Source organism: Squalius cephalus (assembly GCF_949319135.1).
Source record: "Squalius cephalus genome assembly, chromosome: 19".
In the NCBI taxonomy this organism is placed as follows: domain Eukaryota; kingdom Metazoa; phylum Chordata; class Actinopteri; order Cypriniformes; family Leuciscidae; genus Squalius; species Squalius cephalus.
Genome location: NC_137140.1, coordinates 26,526,767 through 26,542,850, shown reverse-complemented (window position 1 = coordinate 26,542,850; position 16,084 = coordinate 26,526,767). Strand labels below are relative to the sequence as shown.

General features: G+C 37.3%; 1 protein-coding gene across 3 annotated transcripts in view; it reads left to right on the top strand.

Annotated features, from left to right (window-relative positions):
- Positions 1-267: 267 nt before the first annotated feature.
- grin2cb (glutamate receptor, ionotropic, N-methyl D-aspartate 2Cb) overlaps positions 268-16,084 on the top strand; it is a 55,005-nt gene continuing 39,188 nt past the window's right edge. The window contains exons 1-4 of one of the 3 annotated variants that reach the window (XM_079851628.1): positions 268-307; positions 7,495-7,562; positions 12,023-12,190; positions 12,288-13,011. The gene's annotated coding sequence lies outside the window, so the exon portion shown is untranslated. Of the gene's footprint in view, positions 308-7,152; positions 7,265-7,494; positions 7,563-11,851; positions 13,012-16,084 lie in introns of those variants that run through there. The other 2 variants (XM_079851627.1, XM_079851626.1) reach the window with 2 other exon arrangements.

The window sequence follows — 16,084 nt, the reverse complement described above, 5'->3', positions numbered from 1 at the left end:
AAAAATCATGTTTGTGACATATATCAGCAAAATAGTGCCAGGGGCAAGGTTAGCGGTAGCGGAAGATGTGAAAGAACTTGATCGAAGCTCTTATTTTTTAAATAATTATTTTTCTTCTATTTAAATTCTTCCATAGAAATGTTTGGTAATATTTTTAGCGATAGTTGTCTAAATCGTAATTTTAGTGTGGGATTACTATTTTAGGAGGTTGAACTTTTCTGTTTTTTCAGGCTGAAAAATAGTCCCTCTTATCCCTCCGCGTATTACGCAAAACAGGAGAAAAATTGGATAACTTTGTACGGACAAGGTTAGTAAGACATTTTTTATGACACTTGTCTCATGTTAACGTTTATACGTTTTAGGTTTTGTGACAATACTTTAGAAACTTTTTTCACTTTCCCCCCCTTAAAATAGGCATAATACCTGGCATAACATTCGATAGCAAGGAGTGTATTGAATGGGCGAATAAATGTTGTTGTTTTTTTTCTTCTTCTTACTCAAACACTTTCTCCAGTATTTGTCTTTAAATTCTGGGCCCAGTTGTTAAAAAAAATAAAAAAAATGAAATGGAAATCTTTTGCTATCCAAGATTAGTTAATATTTTTGTTCTGGTTTTTCAAAACAACACTGGATTAGATCATTCACCCTGATCTATCGTCTTTGTCCAGATCCAGACATATTTTTCCAGATTACCAAATCTGGGTTACCACTGATATAAGTGTGACTATAGGCTACATCACAATGCAGGCTACTATGTAAAGAACAAATGTATAAAAGGAATCCCAATCATACTAAAAAGTTTTGAACAACACATACTGAAGTTTTGATCCAGATCAAAACCAAGACTGGATTACGTGGTCTAATTTGATTTTAGAATCCTTTATTTAATTTTTTTTAACAAATAATTTTAAGATTTGATCCAATCCAATAGCTGAAATTTGATCAAATTTCTTTTGAACAACTGGGCCCTGCGCTTGTTTTGGAAAATAGCCAAACTTTGATGGTGCACTGCACTCAGTATTTTTATTTTGAGCCTGCCAACATCAGATAAAAAATAGAAAAAGATCAATTAAAATGTTAAATTTACAACTCACTAACAACATATATAAACATTTAAATATTTAGGATAAAAAGCTAAGTTATAGTCATCATGTATACACTGTACAAATGTTTATTGGTACATCTTTTACTTATGTAAAATTAGTGTGTTGGAAGAGAACACTAAATATATTTCAATTTAGTTTCCAAAGAATGCATCTGAACATGTACTGCAGAGGGCATACTTCACACATCTATGCGCTTGAACAATATAAAAGACCAGCTTTTCAAACCCGCTGAATACCTGGAGCCAGTTACATACATAGCCACTATGTTGTTAAGACTGTCTTTAGAATTAGTTTGACCAACTAGCAGTTCACCAAGAGGTAATCATTTGTGTATTTCGTATTCAAATAAGGCCAGTCTTTTTATATTACTTCAAATTAGACCAATCTTATCTTTTCACACTTTTAAAAGTAAAGGTTCCAAAAGGGGTTTTCACCGTGATGTCATTGAAGAACTGGGACTTACATATTGTTGCCCTATTGTTGGTTTGATTGCTTCTGTTCTCCACATTTGTAAGTCGCGTCTGCTAAATAATTAAATGTAAATATAAATGTAGTCTGCTTCCAGCAATATTCGACAATTCTGTAAAAATGTGGATAGTCTGTCCAGTTCCAGTCTTGCCTTGCGGTTATCTTACATTTAGTGTTGCCTATTTCAAATGATTTATTAACTTAAAGAACATTGTCACATAGATGCAATGCAATATTCTTCAATTTTTCTTACCCATTTGTCAAAATGTTGTCATACGATATCGTAGTATCGAGGGGGATGGATATGATATCTTCTGGTGACACTGTCAGGCTTGCACATGTATTGGCGATATAACATCATTCTGATATGGAATGATAAGGACACGTCTTTCTTCAAGGCACAGGGTGAATGACCCTGTCACTGAAAGACAAATGGCTGACCCGTACAGCTAATAGAAGGTCGAGAACAAGCATGTGCACATGCATATGCTCTCATAGTGACACATTGGATTAGTGGACCTGTCAGACAGGAGTTATGTTAGTAGTTATAGTATTTATTTATTTATTTATTTATTTATTTGATGCACGAACAACCATAAGTCCCTTCTGGACTGGTCATTTGGCCTTCAGTTGTGTCCTGCCTCATAGTTATAAGCTTAAACAGGGTAAACTGTCAAAAAGGTCAAAAATGTATTACAGTTATGTGCTGAGATGTAGGTTTGTGGTATAAACGTGTTGCAAAGACACTTTGGAAATCTTTCTCACACACATTAGGGATGGATAATGATGGTTGACTAGACATCCAACATCCAAGTATAGTGCTGACAGTGTGCTGCGCTTTAGCTGTGAGACAGTTTGCATAGTAAAACCCTATCAGAGAAGATGTTTTTTTTTTTATGTATGTGTGTTTGTGTGTGTGTGTGTGTGTGTGTGTGTGATTTTTATGTATTATATATTAAAATATTCCATCAAGTCACTTTATTATTTACACTTTATTTACAATTTTATGAAATTATTGAGAAAATCTAAATTTTTACCCAGCCCTAACACAAGAATGAGTATAAAATATATTGTTTAAAAATATACTTAACTTTATATTTCATGTTTAACATTCAGAGACCATTTGTAGGTTTATTTGTAAGTGTAAGCACTGGTGCTATAAAAACTACAATTGTAATTTCTTTTTCTTTTTTTACATAATTGGCTCAACCAATAGTGCAACCAATCTATCTGACCAACCAATGGCAGATGAGGAGGAGTTCTTGGGAAACCTGTTTGAAAACACTATATAGTGCGGCAGAAATTACATACTTTACCTTTAAGATTGGTCAAATGGCTACCCTCTGACAACTGAATTTGTGAATATATAGTTTTACACAAAATATTGGCAAGGGCTACAACACAAATGCTAAGTTAACTTTTTATTCATGAACTGCAGTGTTCCATGCATCCACGTATTTCCCCTTATCTCGTAACTGCCATGAAAGCTGGAACAGGCCATTATTTTATTAGCTGTGTTCTCACATGTTTTGTTTCATAGATAATATTTGCACCCCAATGAAATATTCATGATGAGTCTCTCACTTTACTTTTAATAGTGCTCCAGCATAGCTCATGTCAAAAACGTAATTTGCCTCCTTTTGATAAATATTATACCTAGTCTCGTGCTGGTTGTATCATACACATTTGCATATCCCTTCACACCAAGCTACATTATCCAAACGGTCAGATAAGGCATGTCACACCAAGCCATGGTGTTTGGATGGCGGATGCTATACATCTTGCTGAGAGTGCGGTGAGCCAAAAACCAGACAGATAGTCCACAGGTGTGGCTGCGCATATGGAGTCAAACTCATCCCACCTTGCAGACAGCCATCTGGCCGGCACAGACAGATCTACTTCAAACGTTAGCTTATTCAGTTGTCCATCCCTCTGTCCTTCCAATCCCTGTGAAAACCTCTGTCTTTGTTAAAGTCAGAGCATCAACTCTGTTACAGTTGGCTGTTAATAATTAATTTGCAATTAATTCAGCTGTGTTTTAATGGACTTGTCAAACCACGTTAAGGACCTATTTTTGGAAACTAGACCACCAGGTAGTGCGTGTGTACCTACAGAGTGCAGAACAGTCATGACTATGAAATATTTATAAGGACAAAAGATTCATTCATGCTTCTTTTTCCAGTTCAGATCAACCTTACATGTTATTTTATCCCACTGGGGATCTTCACTGCGCGGAGCACTTGAAGATGCCGATTTTCCTTTTATCTCCCATGTGAATACTGCTCTTTCTTCTCTTGTATGTCTTCTCAGATTGGCAATACAGTGTGTGCAAATTCATTCAGACAGGGTGATCATGAAATATGTGCTTTAGTCTCTAAAGAAGCTGGTTGAATCTGAATTGAGTACTCAAATGAATTTCTCTCTCTCAGACAGAAGAGCACTTTCTTTTCTTTTTTATAAGTCTGCCATACAGTGTAAAGCAGAGGTTGGTAGAGTGGATATAAAAATAAATTCCCTACAAATCTTGAGCGTCCTTCAAAAAATGCAAAGAACAAGACACGTCTGTAAGTGCCTCTATTAGTAAGCTGTTTCCTAATGATGAGAATCAGATAGGACTGGGGAATAGAGGTTTGTAGTGCTGTTGTCTGAAGAGGTGTGTGTAAATGACTATCATGACTCTGGATAGTGATGAAGCTCTATATGCATTCACATCAAGAATACTTCATTTAGGTCTTTGTCCTTTTTTGTCCTTTATGATTTTCTTTCTTGTCAAAGCCTATAGGTGGCACTGAGGATCAGCTGGTTTTCCTGGTGTTGTTTGATTGATGGCAGTTACAATTGGTAGGATTTCAGTTTTAGGGGGCCTCAACCAAGAGCATGAGCTTATGTGGCTCAGAAGGATATATTTTGCCTTGCGTGTGATCTTGAATCTTGCTCGATTTGTTTTGGTAAAAGGAGGATTTTGAGTGAAATAACTTTATATACAGTAGCTATTAGATGCCATTTTCAGCAAACATGAAGAAAGATCACATAACAAATTGAAGAGTTTTGCCTGACATAGATACGTTTTTTAAGGGGTCTGAAATTTAAACGGGAGGTTAAAGCCCCCCTAAGTAGGCTCTAACAGTGCCTATGATTGATGGCACTGTTTTGAAAAGTTATAACAGCACATGCATTTAGTCTGTTTTTCATTCAAAAACAAAATACGTTCCCCATGTGTTCATGCATCTCGGGAACAGCATGAATTATCAAAGACTTGAAATACAGTTTAAGTTGCATGGACTACTTTTATGGTGCTTTTTGGAGCTTACAGCGATACTCCACCCAAAAATTCTGTCATCGTTTACTCGCTCTTAAGTTGTTCCAAACCTATGTGCATTTCTTTCTCTAATGGAACTCAAAGGAAGATATTTTGAGGATTGGAACCAAACATTGGAGCCCATTGACTTCCACTGTGTGGACAAAAAAACACTTGAGACATTTCTTAAAATATCTTCTTTTATGTGCCACAAAAGAAAGAATGTCATAGTTTTGGAATGACATGAGGTTGAGTAAATGATGATAGAATTTTCATCTCTTTAACATCATTTCTAACCTTGTACACCATCACACAAAATACATTTTATGATTTCAATCCAGGACTAGTTTATCAGCTCTATTTATGTCCTATGTGCATCATTTTCATCAAATCACACTTTTGACTTGATAAACAATTGCATATTTACATAGGCCTACTATAAATAACTGGTTGTCACTGAAAGACAGTATTATACTGTCATGTGAAACATTTGAGAGGACCATGAGGAGATTGTATCCAAATGTGTACCATATTAAAACCTGTCTAGTCTGTTAATATTGTTTATAAGATGTTGTCATATGTTAGACTCACTTAAAGCAATGTTATACGGTCAGAATCAAGACTTTTTTGATTTTTTTCTAGTTGCTTCTCAGGGGAGTAGTACAACAAAGTTAACCCTGCTGCACGTTTCCTTCTCATTTTCCGACTTCTCTTACTAAAGTCTATCTAAAAATAGCCAGCAGCGCAGCAAAAAAAAATCTGAAATGTCACATTTCATAGATGAAAGACGAAAGATTGGATTTATTTATATGCAAGGCAATATTTATATATTTCCACAATGTTGCTATTTTCCACTTTCAGTCCATCTGATGCAGTGTAAATTTGGCAGTTTTCTGCCTTTGGCACGTTAGCTGCTGATGCTAAGACACCTGATGGACAGGCAGCCTCCACCTGAGCCCTAAGGGGACACTTGACCGCACATTTTCTTCCCAGGATCTGGCACGGCTACCAGCTGAACCTGAGGAACCTAAACCATCTGCATTTCAATTTACAGCTCAGAGAAAAACCCACATTTTTACTAGCGACTGAATTTTGTGTTGTTACACACATGATCCATTGTATTTCACAAAACAGCTCAATAACCCATTTCAGCACAATTACAGTTCAGGCAGTTATTCTACAAGTGTAGGGACTTTGAAGCAATTTACTTTAATTAACTCGTATAGCTGACTAAATTGCTTTGAACCGAAGCCCTTTATTGTGATAAGTACAGCGCGACAGTATAACTCGCCTGTGTTTAATTTCTCTCAGACACTGTCAGGGTGCATTATAGGTGAATAATCAAAAGTATATTGACATTCAAGAAAAACTTTCAAGCGCAATGAATTTTACAACACAGAGTCTGTTGCTCCAATTACATCTCAATGGCACAGACTTACACAATCCATATATTTCTTTACTGTATTGCGACAGGCAATAAATATCTGAGCACAACAAAGATAAACAGAATTTACGAATTTGAGATATTAAGACTGATAAGAGGACTGAATATCTTGTCTTAAAATTGAAAGAAAATTAGATCTTATGTTTCACATTAAAGAAAAAGTAGATGTTTTTCAAACCCTTTTTTTAAATGCCAATGACATGCTATTCGTCTCTTTTAGTTGATTTGTGTTAGAATTGTGACCTGCCGTCCCTTACCTTACCTTACCTTACCTTACCTTCATAGTGGTGGTTGAGGAGAGAACCCCTATGTTTGTAAAGCACTTTGGGTGTACAGTATGAAAGCGCTATATAAATGCCTCATTCATTCATTCATTCATTCATTCTATGTCTCTCTCGTTGGTTGTCACATTGACAAACTAGGGCAAATTTATATTCTCTTTTTGAAATTGACAATCAGGAGCTTAGTTGAGGAAAGGCACGTAAAAAAGTCATTTTTATTTGTTTTATGTGTCTGTGTAATGAGAAAAAAAAGAGAGCATTCCTCCCCTCAGCTTAATTGGAGCTTTATATCTCACAATATGACTTTAAATCTCACAATGCGACTTTATATCACGCAGTGGGACTTTATATCTTGCAATTTCAATTTTATTTCTACCAGAAAGACTCGGGAGAATAAATACTGTGACAATTATACATTTATTAACAGCCCAGCAAGCAATAAAGTTCTTTGGCGTAGGCCCCGTCCGTAGCTCGCAATCTGAGGGTCCGTACTCTGCATATCCTGCCTGAAGACAAAGGCAGGGGCGCAGCCGACCCCCTTGTGAGGTAAGGGAAGGGACCATCCTGGTGGTGGTGGGGAGAATGGAGGGAAGGATCCATCTTGGAGGTGGTGGGGAGGATGGAGGTGAATGGATGGAAGCGTCAGCATCTGCGAACTCAAACGTGTGTAAGTACCAATCTTTTATACCACGAGTATTAGAATGTAATTGGATAGATGAGAAGGTAAAGTGACGTAACAATTGAGTCTTCCCGGCAGAACTTATGCTAAAGCTTTCATTTCTCGGGATTGCAATTTTATTACTCAGATTGGGACTTTACTGTAAATCTTACAGAGTAACTTTGTCACAATGTAACTTTATTTCTTAAACTATCTAACAATTCCTATTTTATTCCAAGGCATCCAAAAGAATGGCTTCCAAAAGAACTACTGCTGTCATACATTGTCAGAAAATATTATGCATCAGGTACTATTTTTAACTAAAAAGTTCTCTCTTTTCTTTGTCAAGTATGTGTTTAAATCCATTTGCTCACCTTAAAGGGATAGTTCACTTTGAAATAAAATTTTGGTATGTTTTAGCTTACCTGAAGGGCATCCAAGATGTAGGTGTCTTTGTTTCCGCAGTAGTTTCAATTTTGATATTTTTAGGTCAAACCGTTTTTGTCTGACAGTCATATCATGCAGGTCTATGGTCACGGTCTCAAAGAGCATGCACAGAGTCCAAATTAAAACAATTCCCCATCGTCCAAATTAAACAATTCCCCATCGTAAGTACACATTGATGGTCTAAGACACGAAACGAGCAGTTTGTGTGAGAAAACTAAACAGTATTTATATCGTTTTTACCTCTTATAACACAACCACGTCCAAGTGATCTGAGGACGCGAGCGCGTGTGCGCAGACTGGTGCATAGATATATACACTAGAGGTCGCCTTGGCTACGGCAGTTCATTGGAACGAATGTCTTTAATGCGACATCTAGTGTATATATATCTATGCATGCACCAGTCTGCGTACACGTCACACAGCAGGAAGCGCCCGCGCCCTCAGATCACTTGGACGTGGGTGTGTTATAAGAGGTAAAAACGATATAAATACTGTTCGTTTTCTCACACAAACCGCTCGTTTCGTGTCTTAGACCATCAATGTGTACTTACGATGTGGAATTGTTTAATTTGGACGATGGGGAATTGTTTTAATTTGGACTCTGTGCATGCTCTTTGAGACCGTGACCATAGACCTGCATGATATGACTGTCAGACAAGAACGGTTTGACCTAAAAATATCAAAATTGAAACTACTGCGGAAAAAAAGACACCTACATCTTGGATGCCCTTCAGGTAAGCTAAAACATACAAAATTTAATTTCAAAGTGAACTATCCCTTTAAAGACAGTTCATCATGCATTGTAAGTGACTTCCAAATTCCAATGTGTCAAATGCACAAAAAGTTTGCACAGTTCAGCTGGAGCATATCTAAAGAGTCACACTGGTTTCTCCTCCTGTCAGTATATCTCATCACCTGGCCTGGTCTAAAATAGCACCACGGTATTTATAGTTTCTTAAAAGCTGCCATGTGCACAAAGTGATTTAGAAAATTTAGAGAGTTCCTTTTGAGCAGACGGAAAATGAGAGGAGACAGGAGATCTTTAAAGCTGGGACTAAAAGGGAGCGGGAAAAAACACATTCTAGTGGTGAAAAAACACATTTGTGTTACATGACAGCATCCCGGGTGATCTTTTTTAAACAGGGTAGTATATTTTTAGTTTCATGTTTAAAATATGTCAGCAATCAAAGAACGAGAGGCTGTGTGTAGTTTATAGCACTGTTTTATATTATGTATTATTAGTAGTCTACTTCAACTGAAACACCAGGGTTCTGCCATTTAAGGCTCTCATAAATGGGAAAACCAGTATGGTTTTATCCTGGATTATTAATTACAGTAGAGATGAGATATGTGGAATCGTTCTGTCTCCTGATGGGTGGAAAGTTTAATTTGCAGTGTCAGGTGAGCAAAACTATTTTTTAACTAATGAAATTAAACCAAAACAAATCATAAAATTAACTTTACGCTTTCATCTTTCAACTAATTTAAAGTTTAAAATGATCCATTTCCGTTTAGACATTATGTTCACACATTTTTTGGGTATGTGATCTTTCCTTGATACCTACCCAAGCAGCAAGTCCCTTGCAGTTAAATTTCTAAAGATATATCTCTTCCGTGACCAATAGATTGAATCTTTTAATATACTAACTCTTAAGAAAGAAAGAAAAAGTTTATTTAACTATTTCTCATTTTCATCTCTGTTCTTTTCTCCTCAGGGTGAATCGCTTATGTTTTATTCATCATCTATAAGTCTTTTGTAAAAGTGTCTGCTAAAGAAACACTGTAAATATCCACATACATGTACCCCCCCCCCCCACACACACACACACACACACAGACACACACATTTCCATGTTTTATGGGGACATTCATAGACATAATGATTTTTATACTGTACAAAATTTCCACATACATAAATATTTTTATTCTGTACAGACTGCATATTCTATCACCTCATCCTAACCATATACCCATAAATCTAGCCATCACAGAAAACTTTCTGCTTTTTAATATTTTCAAAAAACATCATTCTGTATGATTTATAAGCTGTTTTCCTCATTGGGACCAAACATGTCCCCACAGGGTCAAAAATGACTGGTATTACCATCTTTCACCACAACGTAGGGTTTACCAGGACCACACACACACACTCACACACACACACACACACACACACACACTCACACACACACACATTAGGGGCCGGTACGTTTTAAAAAAAATTTTTTAATTCTTATGCTCACTAAAGCTGTATTTTATTTGATTTAAAAAAAAAAAGGTGAAAACAGTAATATTGTTAAATATTATTGCATTTTAAAATAACTGTTTTCTATTTTTATATATTTTAAAATGTAATTTACTGTGAAGGCAAAGTTGAAATTTTCAGCATCATTACTCCAGTCTTCAGTGTCACATGATTCTACAGAATCCATTCTAATATGCTGATTTGGTGCTCAAGAAACATTTCTTTTTATACCATGGTCTGTCTGAATACTTGATTCTGATTGGCTGGAAGGTGTGCATTAACCGCTAATGAAACGATACATTATATTTATCAGCAGCAAGGCGGTATAGCAGCACTGTTTTTGAAGTAATTAAACTCACAGCTTCATTGTTAGTAAAGAGAGTGAAACACTGCACAGACACAGGTAATTCACACACGCATCTCTCTCTAAACATAAGTAAAGAAAAAAGAAAAAAAGCAGCCATTACTCAAGTGTTTAGTGTCACATGATCCTTCAGAAATCATTCTAATATTCTGATTTGCTGCTCAAGAAACATTTCTTATTATTTGCAATGTTTAAAAACAGCTGTGCTGCTTAATATTTTCGTGGAAACGGTGATAACATTTTTGGGTATTCTTTGATTAATAAAAAGTTTGAAAGAACAGCATGTATTTAAAATAGAAATGTTTGTAACAATGTAATATTTTTACTGTCACTTTTGATAAATTCAATGCATCCTTGCTGAATAAAAGTATTAATTAAATCAATAAATAAAAAATCGTATTGACGCCAAACTGGTAGTGTGTAAATGAATAAAAACGTATATTTTAACTCCCTGCCATTGACGGAATTTTCCGGCTATCCGTGTTTTCACCCTTATACGGTAGGGGCGCTATTACACATCTTTTAAAAGAGTACAGAATCTCAAAACACAGGCAAAAAGAAGCAGAAATGAGCAATAGCATATGTAAGCAGATGCATATGTAAAATAACACAATTATCAACATTAAACGGCATGTAAATCAATACCGCCTAACATTACAGAATGAAATGTCGACCCAGGTGTTTATGGATCATCATTCTGAATCTGATCCAGGCGTAGTCTTTAACAAAAATTTGATTTTCTCAGCTTTTTGCTCAAAAATGTAGCTTTTTTATGAAACGCACCCACATTCAAGTGTTGAGAAAAAAAAGGTGCATGAAGCTATAAAGCAATAAACATCTTCTTTTTTTTTTTTAAAGCAGGGGTGCTATTCTTTCTTTTGATATATTTTATGTTCACAGGTATTCCTACAACAAAATATTCTGGGGTGAAAATGATCAAAAATGCTGGCGCTGGCTGACAACTTTTTAAAACAAAATGCTGGCGGGGAAATAGTTAATATAAAATCCACATTGTCCCCATGAGAAAAACAGCTTGATAAACAAATAAATAATGTCTTTATAAAAATCTAGAAAGGTTTAGCTTTAGGATTAGGGGATAGAAAATGTAATTTGCTTAGTATTAAAACAAATGATATGGTAAAACAAATATTTGTGTGGAGAACGTGGATAGATTTGGCAATAGCTGTCTGACAATAAAACTGCATTCACAGTAATCCAGATCTGAAGGACAGGCAAGGTTGAAGGATGTGGAGGGACAACTGTAAGTGTCAGAGAGAGAGAATCAACAGGAAACTTGCCTGTTGGACCTGCTCATCTCTGAGCGACAGAAAAGCAGGAAAGCTTGAAATGAAAGAGCATTTAGATTGCGGCAGGAGGATAGTGGCAAAGACAGACAAAAGCAGGAGTAATAGAGGTAGAGGGAACAAACAGGACAGGGAAGTAAAGAACAGCATGGCGAAAAGGGATGGAGAGAGAGAGAGAGAGAGAGAGAATAAAAGCATGAGAGAATGAGGAGGGGGGAGGCAGGATAAATCTGTACAGCATCATGATTAGGTATCAGAAGCTTGTTCTGTGGTCTGGAGAGCAGAAGGCAGATCACATCAAACAGATGAGACGCTCAGCACATCTGCTCTACAAACTGGACAAACATCATTTGTGAATTTGTATTTATTCATGTATTTATTCTGGAATGCTTTCGTGCTTTTCTCAGCTAGCACTACAAGAGCTGCAAACTTTTTGGAAACCGGACTAAAACCAAAAGCGGCACCTGCGGATATAAAAGATTCTGAAGATAAGCGACACATTTCGACTAATTAAGAAGCATCTTCATGGACTTCCTTCTCAAAATCAGCAGACTACAACTCCAGAGACGGAAAAGGTCACATACACAGCTCCAATCTTTCGTTCCAATCTATTTTAATCAGCTGTGCTCTCTTCCCAGCATCCTTCTCATTTCATCATGATTATTCCCCAAGGTTGGAGAACTAGGTTGGTCGCAATGGAGCGGACGGAGGCTATGGATGAGCGGTTTGATTGAGGATGAAGGGTTAGTCCATGCCAAAAACTCTCCTTTTTTTTTGACTGACGCACTTTTAAACGTACTTTTCAGCTTCCAGTTCACGTGCTACAGGCATATCACAACTTTAGGCATAGGTAAACAAGATCCACGTGAGATTTATTCAAGATCTATATAGTAAGACACCACCTCTCGCATTCGCACGCCAATCCGTGAGCGCAGGGAGTCACCGCCACGCGGCTCCCCACCTGCTCTCACACCTTTCCTCAGTCAGAGATCACAACTGCAACTCTCCAGCTGTCTCTCATCTGCGTCACGAGCCGGCGAAGCTGCCAACAGCTGTTTCTACTCTTTTTTTGGACACTTGTCTCTCTATTTCTCGCTAATTCTCTCCATCTCTTTCCTCACCGTGTCACTGACACCATCTTCAGTTTGACCCTCTTTGCCAGGAAGAGCGAGGGAGAGGGAGAGAAATGCCATCACCACAGCAGGGTCTTCAGCTGCCACACAAGTAGACTCACACAAGTGTTGCGAGAAGGAGAGAGAGACAGTGCGAAAGATAGAAAAGGCCAAAAGGAGGTGAGAGGAAGCAAAGGCGAGAAGAGGAAACAAGAGGAGGCGGAGACGCACAGCTGAAGAATGTACAGCTTGGGGTCGGGCTCGGATGCATCCGGACGGCACAGGTAAGGAAACTCCCTTTTATTCAGTCCACTGTTGACAGCTAGTGCACAGCTTCGCTCGACCTTTGTGCGTGAAGAGCGGCTTTCCGTCTCTGGGTCTTGTGTGCGTAGCAGGGGGAATGCCTGCGGGGCTAAAATCTGCCATAGTTAACAGGTGGAGCGCCGCTCTTTCTTGTGGCTGCTCGCTCGCGGAGTGCAGAAACAGTCCTCGAAAGCGTAACCGGGAGAGTGAATGAGGCTCTGGAGAACTGAATGCTTTCTGACACCCATACCTGCACTGGCAATTGGGAATGTCAGAGGCGTGCATATATCAGCTTGCAGTCTGTGTCAGTGACGTTGGACTTATTTACACACAGTTAACATGGGAGAGAGAGGGAAACTGGGTCATTCATCACAAATTGGGTTAAAAAGCACCTGTTTTTAATCTTAAACTCTTTACATTTGTAGTAAAATTGTAGCAAAGGTGGGTCGAGGGCTTTTTTTAAACTCAGTAATCATGTTTACATATTATAGATATAAACATACAGTAACTCAATGGTAACCCTCTAGTAATGACTCAAATGTTGTTACATCCTTCTACAGGAATGACTAATTATTTGGATAAGTATTCTAAAGTGAAGATCATGGTAACCCACTAGTAATGACTCAAGTGTTACCAAATCTGTCAGAATGAATTACTGTCCAATACTTTGCAAAAGCCTCAAAAGCTTACATTGACATCAGTCATTGTTAGTGGGTTACCATGATCTTTAGTTTAGAGTTATTTATATATTATGCATTATTCATGTTAATTATGAAGCTGTATATAGTAGTTCTTTGTAGTCTTCTGTGAGGTATGAAAAAAATAGTAGTTATTGATTAGATAATAGTGAACTACCTCATTCAACTGAGCACTATTACTTACTATTTCATTAATCAGAGTTTCTTGTTAGTTAATAGTGGTTTCTAGAATGTTAATATTGCGTTACACTCTAACACGTTACCAAATATACATATTGGAGACAGGAGATTGGCCAAGGTCAAAGAAGGGAAATTGATTTTCTGGCTGTCTTGATGTTTTTCTTATGATTTATTTTCCTCACAAATGGAATGTGACGTCCTGTAAAGTGTGTGTATGACAGTGAGAAAATGAGGCTTACCGTTGACATATGTACAGTATGTGCGTATTTATTTATTCATATATTTCAATTTGTCGTCATAATGCAAAATAGATTAGAAGTGATAGAAAGTGAGAGATAGAGTCAAAGTATGTACATTCATAAACAGTCATTTATCACTCAAGTATCATCTGTTGGTGTGTGTGGTTTTGCCTCAAGAGAAAACGAGAGCCTTCTCGAAAGGTCTGACATCTTATTGTGATTTATTTATTACAGACACTTCGGCCCCTCTTAGCATTCATAAGACTGAACCAGTGATTGTTGCCGAAAAGCACATCCGTTAGTGTCCAATCACAACTGTTTGGAGTGTGACTAATACATCACTATTAACATCCGATTCTGTCTGCGCCGCCACACAGGTTACAAATGCTGGCAATGGCGATACTACCATCTGTATTTCAATGTCAGAATCGGACTCACTGAAACCTGTATGATTATGGCTGAACAGGTGAGATCACAGAGGTTTGGAAAAGTCAGCTGATATGTGATACATGCAGATTCGGGAAACACTAATGTCTGCTCCGACCGTGACATTTTGAGCTCTCTCACCTTGGATCACTGTTAAAAATGTATACAGCATGGGGTGGATTTGTGTGGAATACTAAATAAGCATGTGATCTGTTTTTAAAAGAGTTGCTGTACGCTTCACTGTTAACAAGTAATGGTGTACCTGTGTAGTTTCTAATGAGTTTTATTTCTGACAAATATGAGGTTTGTGTAGGCAAGATATGTAACTTAGCTGCTTCTTAAATACTTACCTCATAATGTTTGTGTGTGTGCGTCTGCTGTCCATTGAGTTTGTCTCTTAGCGGAAGCAGACGGTAACATCTGGACAGGATTCTGTCGTAACCTTTGTGGCCGCAGCTTAAAAGGGAAACTTACCATGATCCCACTCTTCTCCTGTGTAATTGAAGACCAATACAATAGCAGGTATAGCTTGTGTCCCACATTACAGAAAGCAGGCATACCGAAAGCCACGTTGAGACTAGGAATTAGCTTTGTGTGAGTTAACATCACTCAAGTGAGAATGTGTTTGGGATCGTTGCTAGAAATAGCAGCAATAGTGTAACTCCAAATTTAATTCAGCTTTAAACTTACTAACACTCTTGTTTGTGGTGGAATTTTACCTTGGAGACACATACGTCGACAGAACACACAAGATGTTAATTCGGTGCTAATATAACACACCATCTGGCTGCTGTGTAAGACAGTCTGTGTATGTTTTTTATGGATCTTTGATTGTGATTTTTGACGGTTGCAGATGTCAGTTTAACCACAAATGCGATTAGTTCAGCAAAATGTCTAGTTTGTAGTTGGAGTGATGCCCACTCTACAACCATTTGAAGTTGTGCCGGATGGGACATAAAACTATATTTTTTTGTACTTTACCAGATGAGTGCAGTTTTTTTTCAGTCATTTGAATATTTTCAGATGCTTTTTTATTCAGATGTTTTGCGGTAAGGAAACATTACTGTAACTGTTATAATTTATACTCTTTTGTCCAAACAAATAGTTTTGATGCTTTCAAATTTTTTTTCAAATATGTCCATTCTTGTTGTGGAGGTTGTTTAATATTTCTGTTCATTTGACTACCATTTACATTACAGTTTGGTTTATGGTCTAAACTGAATGGTGGATGTGAAGGTTGTAGTTGTAGAGGTAAAATGTATTAAAAGCCATTGTGCTTTAATCAGCTTCACTCATCAGACGCCGCGTGGCCAGCTGGCATCCACATCTGGTGTTTTACTTTGAAAATATTTCTATCTGCGATTATCTACATGGAAGGTGCAGATTAAATTTTGCGATGAGTCGTGTTTATGTGTAATGCTGTGAATCCAGTGAAGTGCCTTACAGTAACACAGGCACCTCTGCGCATTTATCACAGACCTGCTCGATCTATATGTGTATGTGTATATATA